Source organism: Onthophagus taurus, unplaced genomic scaffold, assembly GCF_036711975.1.
Source record: "Onthophagus taurus isolate NC unplaced genomic scaffold, IU_Otau_3.0 ScKx7SY_14, whole genome shotgun sequence".
Taxonomy (NCBI): domain Eukaryota; kingdom Metazoa; phylum Arthropoda; class Insecta; order Coleoptera; family Scarabaeidae; genus Onthophagus; species Onthophagus taurus.
Window position 1 is genome coordinate 15,286 of NW_027248939.1, and position 24,610 is coordinate 39,895.

The 24,610-nt window shown below is 30.5% G+C and overlaps 3 long non-coding RNA genes across 5 annotated transcripts; 1 reads left to right on the plus strand and 2 right to left on the minus strand.

Moving 5' to 3' along the window:
- Nucleotides 1–1,570: 1,570 nt before the first annotated feature.
- LOC111416591 (uncharacterized) lies at nt 1,571–3,449 on the minus strand. 2 transcript variants are annotated; one of them, XR_002706569.2, is made up of 5 exons: nt 3,302–3,449; nt 3,088–3,252; nt 2,953–3,016; nt 2,463–2,664; nt 1,571–1,886 (listed from the first exon to the last, which is right to left on the minus strand). It is a non-coding gene; the product is annotated as an uncharacterized lncRNA (long non-coding RNA). The 2 variants fall into 2 exon arrangements; XR_011642141.1 differs by having other exon boundaries at nt 2,458–2,664.
- On the plus strand, nt 1,853–2,123 carry LOC139432292 (uncharacterized). Its single transcript, XR_011642142.1, has 3 exons — nt 1,853–1,912; nt 1,963–2,048; nt 2,105–2,123. It is a non-coding gene; the product is annotated as an uncharacterized lncRNA (long non-coding RNA).
- Nucleotides 3,450–14,109: 10,660 nt separating the features above from the next.
- Nucleotides 14,110–18,435, minus strand: LOC111416595 (uncharacterized). Of its 2 annotated transcripts, XR_011642143.1 has the most exons (4): nt 16,672–18,434; nt 16,358–16,616; nt 15,548–16,301; nt 14,110–14,644 (listed from the first exon to the last, which is right to left on the minus strand). It is a non-coding gene; the product is annotated as an uncharacterized lncRNA (long non-coding RNA). The 2 variants fall into 2 exon arrangements; XR_002706572.2 differs by lacking the exon at nt 14,110–14,644 and having other exon boundaries at nt 15,933–16,301; nt 16,672–18,435.
- Nucleotides 18,436–24,610: the final 6,175 nt, after the last annotated feature.

Below are 24,610 nucleotides of genomic sequence, written 5' to 3' on the forward strand. Positions count from 1 at the left end.
TTACTTCAACGGTGCTTGTAATTATTTATCTAATGAAACAATATTAAAGTTTTTTTTGTAATAGGCTAGTAGTGTGACCGAAGCCGTTTATGATTTGAATTGGTATGATGCGGATATCTCAACACGAAAATACTTTTTACTCTTATTGTGTATGACCCAAAAATTGTTTACCACGAAAGTACCTTTATTCGGTGAAATGTCACATGCAGCAGCAGCAAAAGTATGTAAATTATACCTTTCAATAAATTTACGATTGTTAATTGTGGGTTTATTTTTAAGGAATACAAAATGGTTTATGTTTTTTGTAATTGGATATTACACGTTACTAAATGAGGATGCGAAAACACACGATAATTTAATCAATCAACAATTATTTAATGCACATTTAATTTTTTTAGTCTAAGAAACTAGAGTTCCTATTAAAAATAGAAATTAGTTGATGTTTAATTTAACTAATTATTTTTGTGAAAATAGTTCTTAGAATAAATAGATTAGTAAAGATTGCCGATATCTAACCTAAAACTCTGAGAAATGCCTACAGCTCACCCAAACATATTCAGTATTAAAATAAGGTTTCTCGTTATTGAAAAAGAGAGCTGCACTGAACGAAAAATAGTAGTCGATTTTTTAAACTAAATTTTAGTTAAAAATACTAAAGTTCGTCGTTAAAAATTAGCTATCTAAAGAAAATAGCAAATACAGCTAACTGAAATTAGTTGATGTCAAACGGCAAATTCAACTAATTATTTTTGTTAAAATGATTGTTTCAACATAAATTAATAGATATTTTATAGAAAAGTATAATTCATTTAGAGTTGATTAATTGATGATTTAAAGAATTATTACTGTTATTATATCTACAAAAATTGTCATTTTAATGGAAATTAATACATATTTTATCTACTATTTAATAGTTGATTCAAAAAATGGTTATTGCTATTACATCTATTAAAACAGTCATTTTAATGTAAATTAATAAATAATCTGCCTAGTATTTAATAGTACCTATATTTAAAGAATTATTTTTGGTATTACATCTATTAAAGTACACTCAGAAAAATAATTCTTTACGATTAAGAATTTTTACGTGACACCAAAGGAAAAAGGGATATAGTTTTTATCCAAATGAATTTACTGTTCTTATTGAATCGTTGCACCATTCAATTATAAGTGTATCAAAGTACTTAACAAAAAAAGCAAAACCGTTTAATACAAATAATTTTGCTTTAGAAATGAAAGACTAACGATAATATTAAATAATAAATCACTTTATCGTAACGTTACTAGTATTTACACCATCGAGGTATACTATATTTACTGGAGTGCGTGCTTTGGACTAAAAAACGAGCCGGTCGACTCGACGACTTCCCCCACCCTATAACGGCAAGAAGCTTCAGTTCCGTATGTAACATATAGGTGTTAACGTGTTGTTTAAGTGAATAAAGATTGCATTAAATACATTTTTTTATAAACTTTTTAATATTGTGTTTAAATTAGTGTATTATATAAATCTATAAAGATGGTAAATTCTTGTTCTGCATACGGATGTACAAATAGACAGTCAACAGGAAGTGGTTTACAATTTCATCGGTAAGTTACAATTTTTAGATTCAGGTTTGTGGTAATATTATAATATATGTATAAATGTTCCAGATTTCCATTAAATAAGCCTGGAGTTTAAAAAAAATGGATAAAGGAAGTACGCAGGAAAAATTTTAAGCCAACAAAGTATAGTTTTCTATGTAGTGATCATTTTCTTGCTACGGATTATCAAATACGACCAGGTGCCAGCAAGGGATGGCTAAAAGAAGATGCATTTCCTTCAGTGTTTAAAGGATTTCCAAATCACCTCCAAAAACCTCCTCCATCCAAAAGACGTTTATTGTCTAGAGTAATTGAGAAAGAGAAAAAGGTAAATACCATTTATATTAAAAATATGTTGAAAATTAAAATATGAATTAGTTTTGTTTTAATCTTTATAGGCTGATGATATTGAGAACATGCCAAGTACAAGTACTACACCCGACTTATCTGAGATATCTGAACAGGTAAAACTTTATTATCTATTATCGAAGAGATCACAAAATTATAAAATATTTTTCAGAATGCAATGCAATGTGATGTGGGTATTCAGTGTATTATTCAGTCACCAACTAAGATAAAATTGAGACGAAAAATTAAGATCTTGCAGCAACAAGTAAAACGTCGGGATGTACGAATCAAAAGTTTGAACAAATTACTTCAAGAAATTAAAAAGCGTGTCCCAGCTTCTAGTGATGTAGTAACCCTGTTGGCAGAGCAATTTAGTGGGTTTCCATTACACATGCTATTACATGACCGTAAGAGTAAAAAAGTTAAAAGCTCTGGTGTGCGTTATAGTAACAGCATGAAAGATTTTGCTAAAACTTTGTTTTATTATTCTCCAAAGGCTTATGCATATGTTAGAAAATTATTTACTTTACCCCATCCTTCGACAATTAGGAATTGGATGAATAGTTTCAAATGTGAACCAGGTTTTTTAACTGAAGTTTTAGAATTTTTGAAAATTGAACTGACTAAAAATATTTGGTTGCAAGACTGCTGCTTGGTGTTCGACTCAATGTCGATTCGAAAACAGCTTGTATGGGAACCGGTGAAAGGTGCTTATGTAGGCAATGTTGAATACTGTAACACAGAAAATATGGAGTTAGCGAGTGAGGTGTTGGTTATATTAGTAGTATCAATGACGAAAAGATTTAAATGTCCTGTAGCCTATTTTTTTGTGAATAAGATGAATAGTAGTTTGTTGACCACACTTTTAGATTCTGCAATTAGGAAATTAGGTGACATAGGTATAAGAATATGGAATGTTACATGTGATGGTGCACCCGCAAATGTACAAAGTTTCAAAAACTTAGGATGTAATTTTGATGTAAACAGTAATAAAGAAAACTAAAATTAGTAACTTCTTACTTGCAATTTATTGTTATTTTACTTCGATACTAGTTTCGAGGTGTTACCTCATCTTCAGTCGAAACTACAAATTTTGAAAAAATTCTTTTTTATAAAAATAGAAAAACGAAAAAATTTCTTTAAAATAAAACTTACAGTCAAAATTTAGAGTTGTACACGAGCGAGAAAAAATCCGATATAGAAAAATATTAAAGATGTGAACATGTTGAAAAACTTTTTTAAAAATATGCGTAATAAAATTTTTGAAGGTCAAACGGGATAAAAATGGTTGAAGACCGGTAACTGAATAAGAGGTTAAATCTAAAAATAACTAATTAATAACAAATATAATAAAACATGAAAAACTTACGATGATACGAAGATAAACCAACGTGGCATAGGCTGCGAGACTTCTAACATAGAAAAAGGCCAAAAAACGTTAATAAATTTAGAAAATTTGTTAGAAGCCACGCAGCGATGCGGTAGAGGAACAGCAAAAGAAGAGACTAAAACGACTCAAACGACCAACGGAGAAGGAAACGTGGGTCGGGAAACGTGTTCGCGAGCGAGGGGGGGGAGGAAATCAGCATTTAAGTTCAAAATCTTTTAAAAATGAAAAAATTGGTTTATGACTTAATTGAAGTTGATCATTAAGAAGGACAAATTCATTATTATTTTTATGTTTAATAATTTCGAGAATTTCAAGAAGATCAAGTTTGTTACTTTTATTACATTTCTGTAAAAGTTTAATATCTTTGTAATTGATGTTATGTCCTGTTTCAATATGATGTTTGTATATGTTGGAATTAGTTTTATTTTTATGCTCGCGAACACGTGCCCCAAGCGCACGTCCCGTCTGGCCAACATATATGGCATTACAATTAGAGCAACTAATTGAATACACACCGCTTTCCTTTAAAATATCAACATTTTTAGGTTTATGATTAGAAAGAAGATTCATGATAGTATTACTATTAGAGTAAGCAAGGGAAATATTGTACTTAGAAAAGATATGACGGGCCCGGGAAGTGATGTGATTGTATGTTATAGGTTTATAAATAGTGTTAATTTTATTGTTAGTGTGGAGGGGGTCTCTTTGTTGTTGAATTTTATAAAAAAGTTTATCTATGATATATTTAGGGAAATTATTATTGTGTGCCAAAGTATAAATGTAGTTTATTTCAGTTAATCTATTAGTTTCGGAAAGGGGATAATTGAAAACTCTATTAAAAAGAAAACGGAAGTTAGCTAGCTTATGGGTTAAGGGGTGTTCAGAATCGTAGGGTATTGTGGTTGGTATCGCTGAAGGCTTTCTGTAAATATCAAAATCTATGGAGTTGTTATTATTTCTATGCAAACTTAGATCTAAAAAATTTAATTGTTTATTTTTCTCGATTTCGAGGGTAAAATTTAAATTGTTATGTAAATTGTTAAGATAATCAAGAAAACATATTAAATCTTCATCACTTCCCGTCCACAAACAAAATACATCGTCGACGTAACGTAGCCATTTAGTAACATATTTAAAGTAAGGGTTAATATTATTCATGATGAAAGTGTTTTCAATATGATTCAAAAAAATGTCAGCTAAAATACCTGACAGTGGCATTCCCATAGGCAATCCCTCAGAAACGAAATAAAAATCTTCATTAAAAGAACAGTAGTTTTGAGTAACAATGTGTTTTAAGATTGTGTTAAGATGATCAATAGTTGTAATTTTATTTTTAAAAAAGTCTCTAAAAAGTTTTGCTGTTATATCTAAGGTAATGTCTATGGGGACATTAGAGTAAAGGTTAGTCACGTCGAACGAAATCATAATACCATTCTGAATTCTGATATCTTTGATAGAATTAATAAATTGAGTGGAATTACGTACGATAAAATTGGGGGTGAAATTAATTTTCTGAAAAATTTTAAGCATAAAATTAGCAAGTTTCTGAGTGGGGGAATTATTAAAAGCTGTTATGGGCCTGATGGGCATGTCAATCTTATGTAATTTAGGGAGTGAATAAAGTTTTGGAATACTAGGGTTCATGTTCAAGAAAAATGATGTAGAAAAATATTTGGAATTATTGAGATGCGGGGTGTATTCAACTAGAGTCTCCTTACAGTTGTTAATGACATTATTTTCTCTAAAGGATTGTTTTTCAATTTTTCATAATTATTGTTATTTAGAAAATCGTAAGTTTTTTGATTATAAATTTCTCTATCGAGGATCACAAATCCAGCCCCTTTAGATGAAGAGACAACAAAGAGACCCCCTCCACACTAACAATAAAATTAACACTATTTATAAACCTATAACATACAATCACATCACTTCCCGGGCCCGTCATATCTTTTCTAAGTACAATATTTCCCTTGCTTACTCTAATAGTAATACTATCATGAATCTTCTTTCTAATCATAAACCTAAAAATGTTGATATTTTAAAGGAAAGCGGTGTGTATTCAATTAGTTGCTCTAATTGTGTGCCATATATGTTGGCCAGACGGGACGTGCGCTTGGGGCACGTGTTCGCGAGCATAAAAATAAAACTAATTTCAACATATACAAACATCATATTGAAACAGGACATAACATCAATTACAAAGATATTAAACTTTTACACAAATGTAATAAAAGTAACAAACGTAAGTTTTATTATATTTGTTATTAATTAGTTATTTTTAGATTTAACCTCTTATTCAGTTACCGGTCTTCAACCATTTTTATCCCGTTTGACCTTCAAAAATTTTATTACGCATATTTTTAAAAAAGTTTTTCAACATGTTCACATCTTTAATATTTTTCTATATCGGATTTTTTCTCGCTCGTGTACAACTCTAAATTTTGATTGTAAGTTTTATTTTTAAGAAATTTTTTCGTGTTTCTATTTTTATAAAAAAGAATTTTTTCAAAATTTGTAGTTTCGACTGAAGATGAGGTAACACCTCGAAACTAGTATCGAAGTAAAATAACAATAAATTGCAAGTAAGAGGTTACTAATTTTATTTTTCTTTAAACTTAATTACCTTGCAACATGGATAATCACAATATAAACAGTAATAGGTTTAATTATAAATTTACCACCTGTACTTCTTTAGAAGTTAATGTAATGTTTGATGCATGTCATATGCTTAAGCTTGCCCGAAATACTCTAGCTGATAAAAAAATTATTAAATCTGCAACCGGAGATGTGCAATGGTATTTCGTAAATGCCTTAAATGATTTGCAAAATAGTATTGGATTGAGATTTGCTAATAATCTAACTTCTCGACATGTTAATTTCAGAAATAGTATCATGAAGGTGAAATTGGCAGCTCAGACTTTGAGTAGTGGAGTGGCTGATGCCATGGACTATTTACGAAAAAATGGGGACCAACAGTTCCAAAACAGCGAAGCTACAATTCATTTTATTAGAAATATAGATCGTCTTTTTGACATTCTCAATTCTCGTAATCCCTTTGCTAGTGGTTTCAAGAAGTCAATACGTGCTTCAAACATTAATACTATTAAAGCCGTCTTTTCAGAGACAACTAATTATATAAAAACTTTAAAATTAGACAATATTCCTATCTTTCTAAGCGGAAGGAAAATGTTTGCAATAGGATTTATTGTGAACATGCAGAGTACTTTAGACATCGCATATAAAGTATTATATAGGGAAGAGAATCCTTTAAAATATATTCTCACTTATAAAATGTCACAGGACCATCTTGAATTATTTTTTAGTTGTGTTCGTGCCAGAGGTGGTTCAAACAACAATCCCAACTGTTTACAGTTCAAAAATTGTCTCAGACTTTGCTTTTCACCAAGAATATTGCGATTGAAACTGGGAATTGTTGTACTTTTGACAATTATGATTGTCTGCAATTTAAATCTGAAAAAAGATCTTTGCAAAATGGAAATGAGCAATCAGAAGACGAAGAAATTATGAAATATGTTGGACTTACTGAAAGTATTAATTTATGCCTGTATGTACAGGATATTTTACATTATATAAGTGGATATATTGTAAAAAATATTATAAATAATATAAATTGTCAATTTTGTATTGACCTATTGATATTAAAAAATGACAGTCACCATAATTATGCAAAAGAAAACTTCACGCGACATGTGAATAGAGGCAATTTAATTTTACCATCCAATGCAGTCTATTTGATTGTAAAGGTGCTCGAAAAATCGTTCCAAGCTGTGGTGCTTAAAGAGCACCATTTAAAGAATGTCAAATCCAACGTTATTAAATGCGCCAAAGAAAATATTTGTGATAAGCATTCATTATTTTTCTTCCCAAACATGCATCCGATAAATGTTGAATTCGGAACACCATCGCATGAATATACTTTGTTCCATTTAATAGCCCAACATTTTATAAACATAAGAGCTAATCATTATGGAAAACAATATAATTTACAAAATGTTCTAAAGAATAATTCTTCTGTTCGCCAAAAACTAACTAAATTAATATTATTTAATAATGTATAATTTAAATATATCTATGTTATATTTCTAATAAATAATCCAAAGAAAAACAAGCTTTGAAGTGTTTTTTATTTATTTCTTAAACTATAATAACTTAAATATATATTATTTGGTATTTTTCATCATTATTGAATAACATTATTTGAATTATTTAGTAAATATTGAATAAATTCATGCAGAATCATCCATTAGTTAGTACTATTTGTATTTCTTGCCGTTATAGAGTGGGGAACATGCTGGCGAGCCGGACCGTTTTCTCGACCAAGCGAATATCGTGAGCACGCACTCCAGTAAAGTATATGTATCTCGATGATTTACACTTAAAACTTAGTTAACTGAATTAAATAAAGAAATCTTTAAAGTTGATAAGTAGATAAATTAAAATTAAATGAAACACTATTTAATGTTAATATGAATTTTCATTTACTTCAAAGAAAAAATATTTTCAATTCGAAAGATTAACATTTTACCATTAATAATTCACTTTCTTTCTAGTAAATATGAAAGTTCTAAATATTAAGTACACTGAATTTAGATTAAAACCAAGTATCTATTATTGTAGGAGTTGTTGGTTGTAGAATTAAATAAAAATGCACTTGGTATTTAAATTGTTCAATTTATTTAAATCACAAGATTATACTTTAATTGTATAAATTAACAATACTTCATAAATTAATACATTTTTTTAAACATAAACATGATTGTAAAAGCTGAAAATAAGTAGCTATGCACGAATAAAATATAGTAACCTCAATAACAAAAATAAATGGAACTTTAAATTACTTTAATTTTTTTTTTGCAAGGCAAGTGTCTTCAATACATTTCATTAAGATAAAATATCGAAGCTCCTATTTATAAAACTAAAAAATATTTCACTCTTTTTTAATCATAAACATAATTGTAAAAACTTGAATTTGCTTTAAATAATGTAAATATAAAACGATAGTTTTGAACATGTAGTAATAACATGTCTTTTAATACATGTAATAAAAACGTACAGCATTTTCAGACGAAAATGTTGTAATGATTTTTTTTTGTGGTTGTTGATGACATCATGTAAGAAGAATTATGACGTTATGAGGGCGAGAAATATTTAATTACCATAGAAACTATCACTCAACGGACCTTGTTTCAAGAAGAACCGTCTTGTAAAATTATAATATTTGTCGGTAAATGAGTACATCTTGTGAGTCTACAATATTTGTAACTTCAGTTTTAGGTTGATCTACAAGAAAACACAACATGTGTTCATCGACCTTTCTCTGATTTAAATGATTCGTTACAAAATAAACTTTATCAATAAAAATAATATATGTATATTATATTGTGAAATGAATAAGCAGGAAATCTGTGTTGTTTGATCCCGTAAGCAGTAAAAAAAAACAGTATATTTCAGGACTAGGATCTAGGACAATTAAAACAACTATTTTAACATGCCAATATTTCGATTAAATTTTTAATCTTCCTCAGGGCTTGTTTCTACAACAACAAAATATCAATAGAAAAACAGCATTAAAAAATTTAACATCTTAAACATATCTAAGTTCTTGAAACTGGCTTGGATTAATACAAAAAAACGTCGAAAACAATAAATTATTATCAAACTTTCATAACAGAAAAATCTATTCTCTTCTAACATGGAAACACACGTGTAAACGTCAACGCGTACAGTGATAGGAGGGATAGGTTCAAAAACTTAAAACTAAAAAACAACTAACGCCCTCCTCCGTGAATCGGTTGGGAACGAGAATTACAAATAGCATGTACAGGATGTCCCAATTTCGATGTCCGCATAGGCTATCTCCGAAACTAAAAGAGATAGAAAAAAAGTAGCTTACATGTCATGATCTCGTTTTTCGAGAAAATGTTAATGCCGAAAACTCCGAACAGCTATCGTCTTTTGTTTTCGCCCTATCAAAAAAACTGAAAATTCTTTGAAAACGACAATCGCGAATATCTCACTTATTATCAAAGATGGAGTATTATAAATAAAACATTATATGGGTAACTTTTTACGAAGAATTCAGTGGAGTAGGTAGAATTTTTATCCCATCTTTTATTTTCGAGATTTTAGACGTAACTTTATTTTTTTAAATGGAAACCATAGTTGGCTATGACCTAAAATAATTTGTTATTTTCTTCTGATAACAAATATATATAGTTTGTGGGACATATTTCTTATAGTTATGGAATAATTAACAAAAATTCATTTTCTATCTAAAACCAATGTATGTATTTAAAAGTTAATGTTGCTATGGTGATAACCACACATACTATGATGGAATATAATGTATCAAATAATTGCCAAAGTTTGTATTTAAAAATTCGATAACAACTCTGGCATTATGTGCTGGTACGAAGCACCAGCATGTTAAGTGTCAAAGTATAACAAAACTGAATAAAACTTTACAATGAATTTCGAAAATTATGAAACATGTAACATGATGGAATGCTATATGTTGTCAGATAAGAATGCCACGATAGCCGCGGAATTATATTTCACAAGGTATCCGGAAAGAAGACAACCGCACGTAAGAACCTTCAGCCAATTAGCAGAAAATTTAATAGATTTTTGGTCCTTCCCCAAACCACGTGCAAAAACATACCAAAATAACCTGCAAGAGGATGAAGTCAATATGTTGGCGTCACTTGCGATAAATCCTTCAACATCTTGCAGAGAAATTGAACAAGACGGCTGACCCAACAGCCGCTACTCTTGAATATGAAAGAAAAATAAGTATAAACCATACAAAGCGGGGCTTACTCATTATTTACGTGCCGGAGATGTCGATCTAAGATTAGAATTTTGTAGATGATAGTTAGAAAAATTAAATAATCTGCTGTTTGTTCAAAATGTCATCTGGACCATCATACCGTCATCATACCGATGAAGTCTCTGAGTGTTCAAAGAAGATTGGGGTTCAATGTATGGTGTGCGCTTTTAGATAATAGATATTTGGCATATATTATCTACCATAAAAACTTAAACTCAGGTAAATACCTCAATATATTAAGGCAGCACATTGAGTCTTTGGTCGACAATTTGCCATTAAATATGTCTCAAATGATATATTTTCAATATGACGGAGCACCAACACATAATGCCAGAATTGTTAGTGAATTTTTAAATACTACTACAAACTTTGGCAATAATTGGAAACAATGTTTTCCATCATGGTATGGTTATCACCATAACAACATTAACTTTTAAATACATACAATAGTTTTAGATAGAATAAAATGAATTTTTGTTAATTATTCAATAACTATAAGAAATATACCCCACAAACTATATATATTTGTTATCAGAAGAAAATAACAAATTATTTTAGGTCATAGCCAACTATGGTTTCCATTTAAAAAAATAAAGTTACGTCTAAAATCTCGAAAATAAAAGATGGGAAAAAAATTCTACCTACGCCACTGAATTCTTCGTAAAAAGTTGCCCATATAATGTTTTATCTATAATACTCCATCTTTGATAATAAGTGAGATATTCGCGATTGTTGTTTTCGCAGAATTTTCAGTTTTTACCGATACGGCGAAAACAAAAGACGATAGCTGTTCGGAGTTTTCGGCATTAACATTTTCTCGAAAAACGAGATCATGACATGTAAACTACTTTTTTTCTATCTCTTTTTTTCTCGTTTCGGAGATAGCCTATGCGGACATCGAAATTGGGACACCTGTACACAAATGAAAAAAGGAAAAGTACAAAAAAAAACAAATTGAAATTCCATAAAAATAACTAACAATCACTATTAACGACCAACAATTTGGTGTGTTTTCCCCTCAAAACTTATTATAAAAATCGAAAATTAAAGAGTAAATATTGCTAAGTAAACCTGTGTCTGTTTTAAAGTTAACTATGTTTTTCATATCTAATGTGAAACATTTCCAGAAACAAACGGTTATAGTAATTATTTTCCTTATCTTAAAATTTTTACGTTATCAAAGTCAAACAGATGTCCAGTTTCCAAAGAGGGTTGGAAAAGAGCGCAACTATTGTTTTTACAGTTCTTAAATTCATTTCTATGTTGGTTCATACGATTTTTTAACCATTGCTTTGTTTGGCCAACATAACAGCAATGACACTCTCCACAAGAGACACGATAAATGACGTTAGATTGGTACCTTAAGGGCACTTTATCTTTTAAATTGGAAAAAACAGAAGCTAATTTGAATGGATAATGTTCTACAATTTTTAAACTGGAATCAGGGATGCTATCGTGAAAAATTTTAATTAATTTTTCCGTTAGACCAGGAACAAAAGTTAACTTCTTGTATGTAACAGGATCCTTTATAGTGTCACTATTGGTATTAACAAGGTTACTGATATTAAATAAAATTTTGTTGAGAAGTTTTATGTGGATAGTGATTTTGTAAAAAGATGTTTTTTAAAATATTTAAATTCTTATGTAAAAATTGAGGATCTGAAATGTTTTGTATACCAATCAAACGTTAGCTTATTCTCAGAGTTTCTGATGACTTTGGTGTCCAAAAAGGGGACGAAATGGTCTTCATTTTCAACCTCTAGTGTGAATTGTATGTGTTTATTAAAATTATTGAAGGTTGTCAACACGAATGATTTTTTCTAACCTGTAGTCCATAACAATTTGTGATAGAATGGGTGAGATGGGTGAACCCATTGGAGTACCAAAAATTTGTTTATAAGTGGTGTTATCGAAGGTAAAATAAGTGTTTTCAAAAACAACATTCAAAGCTTTTACAAATAAATCCTGATCAATGTCAAAAATGTCAGAAACAAGAGACCATCTTTCTTTGATTATACAGGGTGATTTATAACATACGGAGCAGACTAAAAGGATAGGTACTAGGAGCCAAATTGAAGATATTTTTCTAATAAAATTTTGACCAGAACTTAATAATCACAAAGATATAGAACGTTAAAGTTGAAGTAATGGTCGAGCATTTCTTACCATATACGGTATTACACTACGCTTAAATTCAAACTGCGAATATTACGGAGTTACTTAAACAATGCATAATTAATAAAAATAATAAAATCTTTATAACATAGCAGTTACGGCTATTTAAAAATTTGTTAAAACGCTCAAACGGTGGTGTTTGTTTATTGAGAACCGCTGATACCATGTTTTTATTGCTGCTAATCCAGTTGATTTGGTTACTTAGCAACGGACAAGTATTTTAATTATTCTTTACTGAATATCAGCGGTTCTCAAAAATGGACGTTAAATTATTTAAAAAATTAACATGCGATATCTATGTAACTATTAAGTTTTTAACAAAACATTATTAAGAAAATCTCTTCAGTTTTACCTCCAGTACCTACTCTTTTAGTCTGCTCCGTATGTTATAAATCACCCTGTATGTACAACTAAGGACATAGGGATGTTGGTAAAAAGTTTTTTGTAATTCGCGACGGTAATGACAGCTATTACAGTACTCAAACGGGTGCTGTAATGAGACTCCTTACAGCATCCGATGCTGTAATGAGATTTTAGTAACATTTTATGGAGCCAGTTCAAGTTGGTGACATTGCGTCATTAATTTTTCTAGTTGTCAATGTGACAATTTTTGTCTATGGATGTTTAAACACGTTCTTAGCATCGAATACAAGGTCCACAATGATAAGGACATTGAACACTGAGAAATTTCTCTTATTTTGGGAGGTGTACATGAAACATTTTTTCAGGTGAATACATTTTGTGTTTTGACAGTTTCTAATTGTCAATTCAAATTTCTATTTTCAAGTGTTACGGTGAAAGAACGACGAAATCTCATAAGTAGCAGAGCCCACAGAAGAGATTATCGGTCTCAATGGTATGTCATCTTTATGTATTTTAGGCAAAAAGTATGCTCTAGATAAAGTGGAGTTGTATGTAGTAAGTTGTTTCAATGTGACTTCTTCTATTAACTTGTTTTCATAGATTTCTTTGACTAATTTATTTATTCTATATTGAATTATGCTAGTCATATCTTTGTTATTATCCACTTTTTTATATGTTGTTTTATCGTTTACCATACCTATCGCCTTCCCAATGTAATTCTTCCCCATATTGTGAAATTCCAAAGATGCCCTTTTTGACAATAATATCATGTTTTCGGTATTTTGTGTTATTAATTTCAATTTTCTCACACACCTTTTTTAATACCTTTTTTAAAATTTCAGGATAGATATTAAGTTTTATAAAGTCCACACAACACTTTTCGAATGATTTACTTGTTAAATGGATGACAGAAGAAGTAAAAAAATTATTGACATTTTCTTCATTAGTACTTGACGCGACAGATTTGTTAATGTTAAATGAACAGGTTGTTAAACAATTTTGTTTAAAATTGCTTGCTATATGGCGTTTAAAAGAATACAAAGATTGGAAAGTTTGTGGGCAAACAGTGCACGAAAAATTGCACTATGTGTTTTTACATTTATGTACATATTGTAAATGTTTAATGTGAATTTCAACGCTTTGAAATGATTTTCTACAAAGAAAACAGTTTATATTTAAATTTTACAAGACGGTTAATTAGTAAATAAAACAACGCATAAACGTTAAGGTAAGTTAAAGGCTTAACTTACCCTGTCAATTCGGAAATATATGCGGTTACTGCGACACTAGGAACATTATTGTCATTTATTTCGTAAAAATACTATTCAATAAATTGCCAAGCCTGTAAACTGGTAAACTGGGGTTAGTATTTCAAATTAAGAAACCAAACAGCTTCGAATATAACTTTTATTCTGAAACATTGCACTATATACAGTGTCCGCCAAAAGTCAGCAACACAGAAATACATATATAATAATATTGTAAAGTAAAAACACATTAAAAATTGACAGCACTAGCAATTCAACATAACGACGACCAGTTATGAAAGGAACAAATAAACAGGTTAGACATTTGAAGACATAAATTTTATAAAGTATCTGTTGTTATTAAATTCTGTAATTTCGTTAAGAATTGGTCCTACTTTGTGTCTTTTATGCTTAAAAATCTGGAACTCTTCAATTAGGTCTAGCTCTCTCGATTTGTTTATTCTTTTTATTAGGTGTATGTTGTTAATGCTAGAATTGTGATTTTCATTTCTCAAATGTTTACAAAATGTGTGGATAAGCTCCTAGATAAATATTCTTTGGCTCTAGTTTTTAAATTACGCCCTGTTTGTCCTATATAGAATTTAGTACAATCTTCACAGATAATTTTATAGAGTCCACTTAACTCTCGATTGTCGAATTTGTGGTTGGTATTAATTAATTGCTGACCTGAAATTTGGGTCTAATTTAACACATCGAGAGCCCGTCATTCATCTGAAAATATTCGTTGTTGAAAAGGAAGATGTTTTGACTACAAACCAGCACGAGGAGGTCGGATAAAGCTTGAATATTTTCGTATTTAAGTTTTAATTCAAAGTGTTTCTCTATTAAGTATTCCCTAACGATTGATATTGTCTTTTTTATGGGAATGTTGGCGTATAGATTAGTAATAGATATCAAAGGAAATTAGTTTTGAATTTTTAGAAAGAATTAAATTATTAGTTTTTTGTATTAGTTCGAGTGAATTTGTAATGTTGTAGCAAAATCTGTCCTTAAATATTGTAAGAAGATATTTTTGAGTAATTGCATGTTGGGGTGCATGATTGGTCCAATGTTTTTATCCTCTTTGTGTAATTTAATTAAACTCTTCATTGTAGGGATTAACGGGTTCATAACAGAGGTGTTGTAAGTGTTAATGTTAAATTTATGTTCTTTATAATATTAAAGTTGTCTTCAAATTTCGTTTTTTTTTATGTGGGTTGAACATTAATTGGGCTTCCATTTTTATAGTTATGTCTGTGGGTTTTATATTGAATGGTAAATTTAGTTTATGGCTAGATTTTAAGATGGTAGTCTCTATATCATTGAAATGAACATTGCTCAAATTGGTGAATCTAGGTGCAAATGTGATTTCATCGAGATCTCTTACATTTATTCTTACTTTTATATTATGGTTAAATTTATCCATTCTCCTAATATGAAAGTACTTATTATTACAGGTAATATTATTCTTAGTAAGATTACAATTATCAATTTCGTCAGAAGTTACAAGTTTTGCAACATTTACGTTATTAGAATAATGAATATTAGTAATACTTTTATTATTATGTGAGTCTTTAAACCTCTGGTTACCTTTTTCATTTTTTCCAGTCTTTCTAGCTTCTTCTTCTTAGTTTCTTTATTCTTCATTGTTCTATAAATAGCTTCCTCTTGAAATCTTTCATACAATTCTTCGTACTCCAAATAGTGTAGATGCTCTTGAAGTTTTCGATGAATAAATTTTAATATTGAGTACGCTTTTTGTAGTGTCCACGAAGTTTCTTCTTTATTAACCTCTTCTCGAGTTGATCTTTTTGTTGTAGGAAAGGTTTAGGAACTTTCAGTTAAATCTTTCTTCTCGTTTCAATACAGTACTTCTTAGTGTTTGGATTAAAACAGATAACTCTGCTGTGAATAATGAAGCCAACGCATAATCCAGGTTCATCGTGAAAATATATTAATAATAATAAACTTCAGATTAAGTACGATGAAAAATTATTTATTAAATGATATTGGTGCAATATTTTGTTTAAGTATAGGCCAGTTTGTGTTTATATCCACTTTAGTATTGAGAATATCTCTTCTTCTAATATGGTAGGTACTTTTCCATTTTTCCACGACAGATTCTATTGGAGACTGATTATGACGCAACCATTCTTGATCAGCGTTCACTCCATTCACTTCATCTACAGCCTTCACTTGTTGTTGTTTGATCCTTATCAGCAATTCGTTTTCGTTTTAAATTATATTTGCTTGTAATGAATCCGGCGATCTGATACTTTTTTATAATACTGTAGTATTTTTCAACTAGTTTCCCTCTTTGGGTTTTGCCACCAATGTATGTTATCTGTAAACATCAATAAACATTATTGTACATAACTTTAATTTTATTATAAAACAAACCTCATTCTTTCCAGGAAATATATTTTTTATTTTCTTAGCGATATCCTGGTATACACCTTTTCCTTCCTCTACTTCGTGGTCTAATAGATATTGGGTTATTATAGCAGTTAGTGTATGCCTATTTTTTACACTTAAAAACTTCTCAACACCCCGATTTTTTAATATGGTTTTTCCACATACTGTAAATTCCAGCAATTTTTCTAAGTCCTTAAATGCCAATTGTTCATATTTTATTAGAATAGATATTTAGAATAAAACCCTAAAATGTATTATAAATATAAGCCTTTTAACAAATTAGTTTGGTTAATACAAACATATTTTTGTCTTCCAACCAAATAATGCTTTTAAATCGAGCTTTACATTTAATTCTTTATTTCATTTCATTATAACGAAAAATTTTTAATATCTTTTTATAAATCTGACCTTCGTACCTAAGAGATAAGATAAGTTTAATACCAGTGATCTTAACAAAAACAAAGTTTGAGGTGAACAATTCCTTGTGTATAAAAGGTTCTTCGCTGGCATGTATGGTTGACTGAACTGATTTAATGTCAGCAAAAGATGATTTTAAACTTGATAGTATTGGTTCAGTTTCAATTGATGGTTCGGTGCATATCAAAAATTCTCCCCGTAATCTGAGTGGCTGACCATAAACCAATTCTGCAAATGAACAACCTCAGTCCTGCTTCAGAGATGATCTGAGACCACTCGAACCACACTCTTTCCTTTTTCTCCTTATTACCTATCGTTCGCGAATTTGTTTTGTCAGATTTGACCAAAGGATTTGACGAATATTTACGAATATTTGACCCTACGTTATGAACTTTTGATGTTAAAACTGTGTAACTACGAAAGGGATTTTCATCAATAATATGTGTTATTAAGTTCCAAAATAACGTTAAACTAACTAATAAGTATCCTAATTATAATATTTAAGTGGTTTGAAGTCTTTTATTAACAATTTTTTATGTAACTCTCATTCTCTCTATTTAAATGCGATAATAGATTATAAACATTTCAAATAGATTTTTAGAATCTATTTGTACCTTATATTCTATTCAATTTCTTTTTTCGAATCTATCTTTGCTCCTATCTGGCGACGCTCTTGTACATAGTTAATAGACACACAGTCTATGTAACGACAGGTACTTAGTCATTATGACCTATGCGAGGTTAACTCCAAATTTTTCTAGCCCCCAATTAGATAGGATTTTATATGTATAGTATTTTGATTATAACAAGAAAACCAGTCAACCGATTTCGATAATCAAAATCTCATTCGAAAGCTTAATCTTTGGCTCATCGGAAAGTGGAAATGCTCGACTCGAAATCTCTCGCGGGGTCATTTCAATGGCTGTACGCACATAATTAGTAAATTTTGAAATCGGACATTTCCACCTTCGCATTCATTGCAGATCATACTTTCGACCGAGATTTTGATGACTAAAATTGGTCAATTAGTTACGAATAATTGATGTGTTTAATTAATTCGTTTGTTGTGTTTTAATCAAAATCCTTAAATATTTCGAATCGGGCATTTCGACAACAGCATTCAGCCACACACAAACTTTCGATTGAGATATAAAACATTAAAATCCGTCAAACTGTTCTCTAATTATAGTCGATTTAGTTTAAATTAATTTTTTAGCACGAGTGTTCACACGTGCATAAACAACGAGCCGAAGACAGTGTCATTCCGAGGGCTGTATATACTTAGCGGGAGAGTTGAAATCGAGCATTTTGTGATTTCGATAGAAGACACTATGACGAATCGAGTGACGTATAATTATTAAGCTTTCGAATGAGACATTGTTTATCGAAATCGGTTCACTGGTTCTCATGTTATAATCAAAATACTATACATGTAAAATGCTATTTAAGGTCACCGTTCAATGGCCATTTTTATATGGGCCCATAGAGGCTGATAGAGGTTACTTTCTAACACATTTATGACTTTCTACCAAATTATTACAGAAAAGTAAATACATAGGATTGAAGTACACATATTGTAGTAGTGAATGACATAATTTATTTTGTAAAATAGTTGTTATATTAACAATAATAAATTACTAAACTTTGTCATGAAAAGGGCGTAATAAAAACTGACTTTTATGACAAATTAAGCACTTAAACGAGGCGACAATGCTTCATTTACTAGATGTGTAATATAAGAAGAGATTCCGTGACAGTGTAACTATAATAGATTTGTTGTTATCTCAGGATTGTGTTTTATCTAAAAATGTGCAATTTTCAGGTAATTATTGAAATATGTAAGGGAATCTGCTGAACAACCTAACTTTGGTATTTTGGCAATCGTCTTATAGATGGCGATATTTAAAGAATAAAATATTCGTGATATATTGAATGTTGTGGGATTGTTAATAAATTTTATTTTCCCCTTCATAATTAATAAAAAATTTAATCAAAATTAAATTAGTCAAGCAGTTTTATAAGAGAGATTAAGAGAGAACAAAAATTTTATTATCTAGAACCTTCCTTCACACTTTATCCAAGCTTAGAACTGCTTCAAAACTACTTTTGAGGCGTGTTGAAAAGCCAACGGATTAATGAAACATCAACAATGATAATAAAACAAAATAAACCAAAACACTTAGAATAACTTAAATTTTTGGCAAAAATAACTCACTAATGTGCGAAATGCCTTCTATAAACTTCGATGCATTTATTTAATCTAGTTTCGACGAAAAAAAAGCGCTGCTTAAGTCTCGGCCATGGACACGTTTCTACTGGTATTTAGTGTTTTGTCATATTTTCCCTGGTTATTGGTTTTTCTTGAAAAGGCAGGTCGTTTAGTCTACCCAATAGATAAAGGGGTGAAAGCAATGTGGGTTTTGCTCGAACCAAAAATGCATATTATGCAAGTTTACATCAGCTTGTGGACAGATGCTTCATGCAACCATAGCATTTGTGATAAAAGGTTTGGATTTGTCCAAATCATATTTATAAGTCAATGGTAATAGTTCAGTCTGTTATCATAATCGGTATCTGTTAAGGCCTGATGTAAAACAACGTGGTGGAGATATTATTCTCTTGAGAACTCTTGTGGGCAATTGTTTTCGGAGTTCCCAGATTATGTAGGATCACATTGCGCATCAATATGATTTACGAATTCATTGAGATGTCTGAATGGGCTACACGTTGCCAGTTTTCCGTAATCGCTAAGTCAATCTTAAAAACACTTCCAGAGAAAAATGTCTTTCTTTGTCGTAATTGCATTACACATTTTTGCCATGCAGTTGCATCGTATTCGAAACATTGAAAATAAATCATCATACGCTCTATCAATCATACGCTTCTGCGTTGGTAAATGACATGTTTACAGTTACCATGGTTATGTGATTTGTTTTTATCAATGAGGTAACTGGATGCGATAGATGGCACTCGAGTTTTTAACATTTTCTTCTATAATTCGAGAACGGGTAGCGATATCCAGATGCGGTTTTCACTAAAATTTAGCAAATTTTAAGGTGACTAAGAATTTGTGAAGTAAATAGTATCGTTCCATTTAACTTTTCTTCAAAAATCACAAAAATATGTAATCGCTGCAGATAACGCCCTCTAGCTCATTTGTTTTAAAGCAAACGGTCTTACTGAAAATATCTTTAAAAAGAGCATAAAATGCTCTTTCAAACAACACTGAAAATATTTAAATCGGTTGAATGGTCTAGGAGATATTAAAATGTAAACATATGAAAACGCATTGGCCTCCCCCTCCCTTATTATGACAGATATGAGAAATATCGCAAAACAAAAGCGATGCGGTATTATCCAAGCTATTAAATGATGTTGTCAAAGTTATAGCTCATCGTCTAAGTTTCTGAGATAGTGGGAACTTTATGTTTCTCAATGGCAGTTACGCCTCCTAACGGTCGAATTACGAACTTCAAAATAATTTCCAGCTATTTCTCTTGGTCACTTTGCTTATAAGGATTTGTTCCCAAACCTCTAGGACTTACCGTTGTAGAGATACAGCCGCTCCGTACGCGAAATGGATTTTGTAGACATGACGCTACAAATACTCCCCCTTCCAAGAAGAAATAAGGTTAACAAGGAAATGTAAATCAAGTAGTTATAAATATTTTAATTTTGAAAACGTATTCTTAAAGATTTATTTGGAATTGAATTTTGATTAGAAGCAATTTCAAGTTTATCGTTAGCTATAAATGCTGGCGATAATCGATCAATACTAACTGCTAACACTAGTCTACAAAAAAAAATTCATAAAATGTACATTTGACGCCACTGTATTTTTCTTATGTAGTTTCACATTTAAATTTTTTTCTATAGATACGTTTTGGAGCTATGATTTTTTTTAGGGGTTAGTTGACTGTTTGCAGGATATCTCGAGTTAGATTTGACAGATCAGGTCTTGGTATTCTTAATCATAGTTTCTCATCCTGCGTACCTTGTTGTCTTCTTAAAAGAGCAAACTTTACGTAGAAGGTAAAAAAGAAATTTTCTGCGACTCTCCACGGATATTGAATGAATTTTTGATTCACATATCGTCTAAAAAATATCCCTTTTTCACATATTATGAACCATTGTTTTAAAACTACGAAACCAATTGGAAAAAGTATTAATACCATTTATTGGCTATACAATACTCTTTAATTTGATGAATTGCACGACCAGATCGGTCGTACCCCTAAAAAAAATCATATCTCCAAAATGTATCCATAGAAAAAATTTTAAAAGTGATTTTTGGGTTTAGGGGACCAAAATACATAAGAAAAATACAGTGGCGTTAAATGTACATTTTATGAATTTTTTTTTGTAGACTAGTGTAATTCCTTGTTATCTTTTAAAATAATAAAGTTTTTTGAAAGCGTTTAATAACTTTAAAAGTGCCTTCAAACCTTGGTGCAAGGGAAACCTTGGGAAACAAAGTCTGAAACAAATAGATCTTTATGAATGAAAGGTTTCATTTTTGAATGAAAAGTAGTAGGTACTGGTTTTAAACTTGAAAACGTTTCTTTGAGACTAACTAGAAGTTGTTCCGTTTCTAAATGGTCCTGTGAAGTGATAATAAATTCTTCGGGTAGACGGAGGGTTTGACCATACACTAACTCTGCGGGGGAACAACCTAGATCTCCTTTAAGTGAAGGTCTAAGGCCCAATAGCATAATTGAGAGGGCGTTGTTCCACCTATATACGTCTACAGGCGTTCCTAACAATCTATTGAAATTGCGAAATAATCGGTACTCGAATTGCCTTCCTTGGTCGTGTGTGATACTGTGTGGTATACCAAATCTTGCAAAATGTTCATCAGGTATTGGGTACGCTTCGGACTATCTAGTGAAGCGATTTACGACTGTTAGTACAAAAGAACAGCCTAATGAAGGAGTAAAAGGACCTATTAGATCTGTGTGTATATGTTCGAACCTACCAGTAGGTAGATTAAATTTCTGACGTGAAGAAAATCTTCAACGTGTATCTTTGGATTTTAGTTTTCTGGCAAGGTATGCAAGTTTTACACCATGATTTTACTTGCTTGGTTAAATGTGGCCAAAAGAAACGATTTTTGATATTATTTAAGGTGGTTTTGAAACCTAAATATGTTAGAGCATGAAATTTGTCGAAAATGATTTTTCGGAATTTCATAGGTATATATAATCTAGGACGTGTAAAAGAATTCTCGTACCAAAGATCTAAGTTAGAAGTGGATGATCTAATCTTAGATAAATGGAAAGTTTTGTTTAAATTTAGATTTTGTTTTTGAAGTAGAAATTTTAGTTGTTTATCTAAATTTTGTGCGTTTCCTATTATTGTCTCTGAGGGATTGATGTCAACTCTTGATAATGCATCCGGGACTGTGTTGAATTTGCCTTTGATATATAATATCTCGGAGGTAAATTCAACTATATAGTTGATATATCGAGTTTGTTTTGGGGTTTATCAGTTTTTGAAAAAAATGCGTTTATTAGAGGTAGAATGTCTAACTGCTAGATATATAGCTAGCAGTTCTCTATCGAATGTGGAATATTTCATTTGACCATTGGTCATCTTTTTAGAGAAGAAAGCCGCTGGTGGAAAGTTAGGCCAGTAAGGCCTAATCAAGTTCATTGATAAATTTCTGAAATGTTTGTGCGGCATTTCGCAAACCAACAGGCATTCGAGCACAAAAAAAACACGAAGAAAACACCAAATAATATCGAGAATAGGAATCGCGTAAGACTACAGCGGAATATATTCTCCAATGAATAAAATCTTTCAACGGTAGGATGACTAATAATTGTAAGCTGATATAAAAAAGCGTCGCTATGAATAACTGAATTGAGCTCAGGACGACCTCTTTTAACCAACAGCGGAACTATACAAATTTTTGCAAACATCACGTGATTGAACGGCGACCTTAATTGGGGGCTAACTTCACATAGGTGTCATTATGAATAATTATGTTGTAGTCTCAACAAGTTTAGTGAAAATAACTTTTTATTTTGTGCGTGGGTATAAATTAAACAATTTCAGGTTAGGATTTAATACGAAAATACATGGTTAACATTGCTTGTGTTGTCAGTTGTAATTGTCATTTGGTTAAATGCACAGTTTGTTGCCATCGTCACACGGGTTACTTTTTTATTATTATTTTGTAACCATGTACACGTCTTGTTTAATATTAATTTTTAATTAACTTTTTAACTTAAGTAAGGTACTATTATATAAGCTATTATACTTCTTACCAATTAAAAAAAATTCATCGATTTTTAAGAGGGACAGGTATTCTTTAATTATTCCTTATTCTGGACAGATGACAGAATTGTCTTTTATTTTATTTACAAAAACAAAAGATGAAAAATATAGTAACAAATATATTATTTTTAATACTTCTCAACAATAAGCAAATTTACAAAAGTTGTTTCTGTATTATTGACCGTCACCCCGATTAAGTCGTTATCCATTAAATTTAGTTTGAACAATCCACACATTGATATCGGAAATTATAAGTAGCAAATAAACGTGTATACGTGTACATACTTTTATTTACGTTTTATACGTTTCAGGTTACAGGATTAATTTTGCGAAATGTTTATTTAATGTGGCATTTATTGCAATGGGAGTATTATTATCCGCTAACGTTCAACTATTACGAAATCGACACCGCTTTTTTTAAATGATTCATTTATTGAATGATTTTAATCACTTGGAAATTCAAAGCGATAAATGCATTGAAACAAATTTAAAAAATATAATTAAAACTAATCGTTACGCATCATTTCTTATCGCCTATTTTATGATATATTTTGTTGTGTTGAACGATGATTGTGGAAATTTAAGTAATTATCAAAATCGTTTACTTATTGAATATTACGTTCCTTTTGGTATGAAGCATTGGATGATAACATTTATAATGTTAAAAAGGTAATTAAATTTAATTTTCCCAATTTGTACTTTTGAAATTAGTTTTATTAATTAAGTCTGACTACTATCCGTGCAAAAAGACAAGGCCCCTCACTTTAGTGATCGATATCTTCGTAACCGCTTGATGGAAAAAATTGCGGTAAAGTTTATTGTAATCAGTGAACATTTCTGCGTATTATATGTTAATTTGAAAATTTTCGGATCCGCGGTTTTTCTTTTATCGCGGGTTAAGTGAGAAAACTACCCGATTTTTGAGAGTGCCAGCAACTTTGTCTACTTTGCGATTTTCTTTCTCCAAAACTATTTCATGAAAAATTTCAAATTTGAACTGGTGGTAAACCGATGTGTTCTTAATGTGGGGCATATTTTATTTTTTCGATATTCCATATAGTTTCGCGGAAAATCGCGGTTTAGTAGGATGCGGTTATTTCGAAAACTACCTGGCGGATTAAAACGCGGTTTTTACCAAAATATGTCAAATAATGTCGGTTGTCGGATTCCGTTATCACTTTTTCAAAATTAGGGCTTCCTAATTTTTTAAGAGCGATTTAATGGAATTATAAATTAAAGAGAAACAGAAGTAAGTTCTGCGGGGAGAAGAGGGTTCCGTCCAATCGGAACAGATAGTATGTCCCAGACAGTACGTCGCGCCTTTATCTTACCTACATAAAGAAATAAGTTGCTTGTATAAACAATTAGTAAATTTGTTATAATTTGAAAAATTTATAAATGTTAGTTTGTTATGATATAAAGTAATTTTATTTAAAATACTTGCAATTACACTTAATACTTTGCAATATGACATCTAACTCTTATGACATTGTAAGTACACTTTTATATTTTATATGATTTCTTATATTTACTTGTTGTATG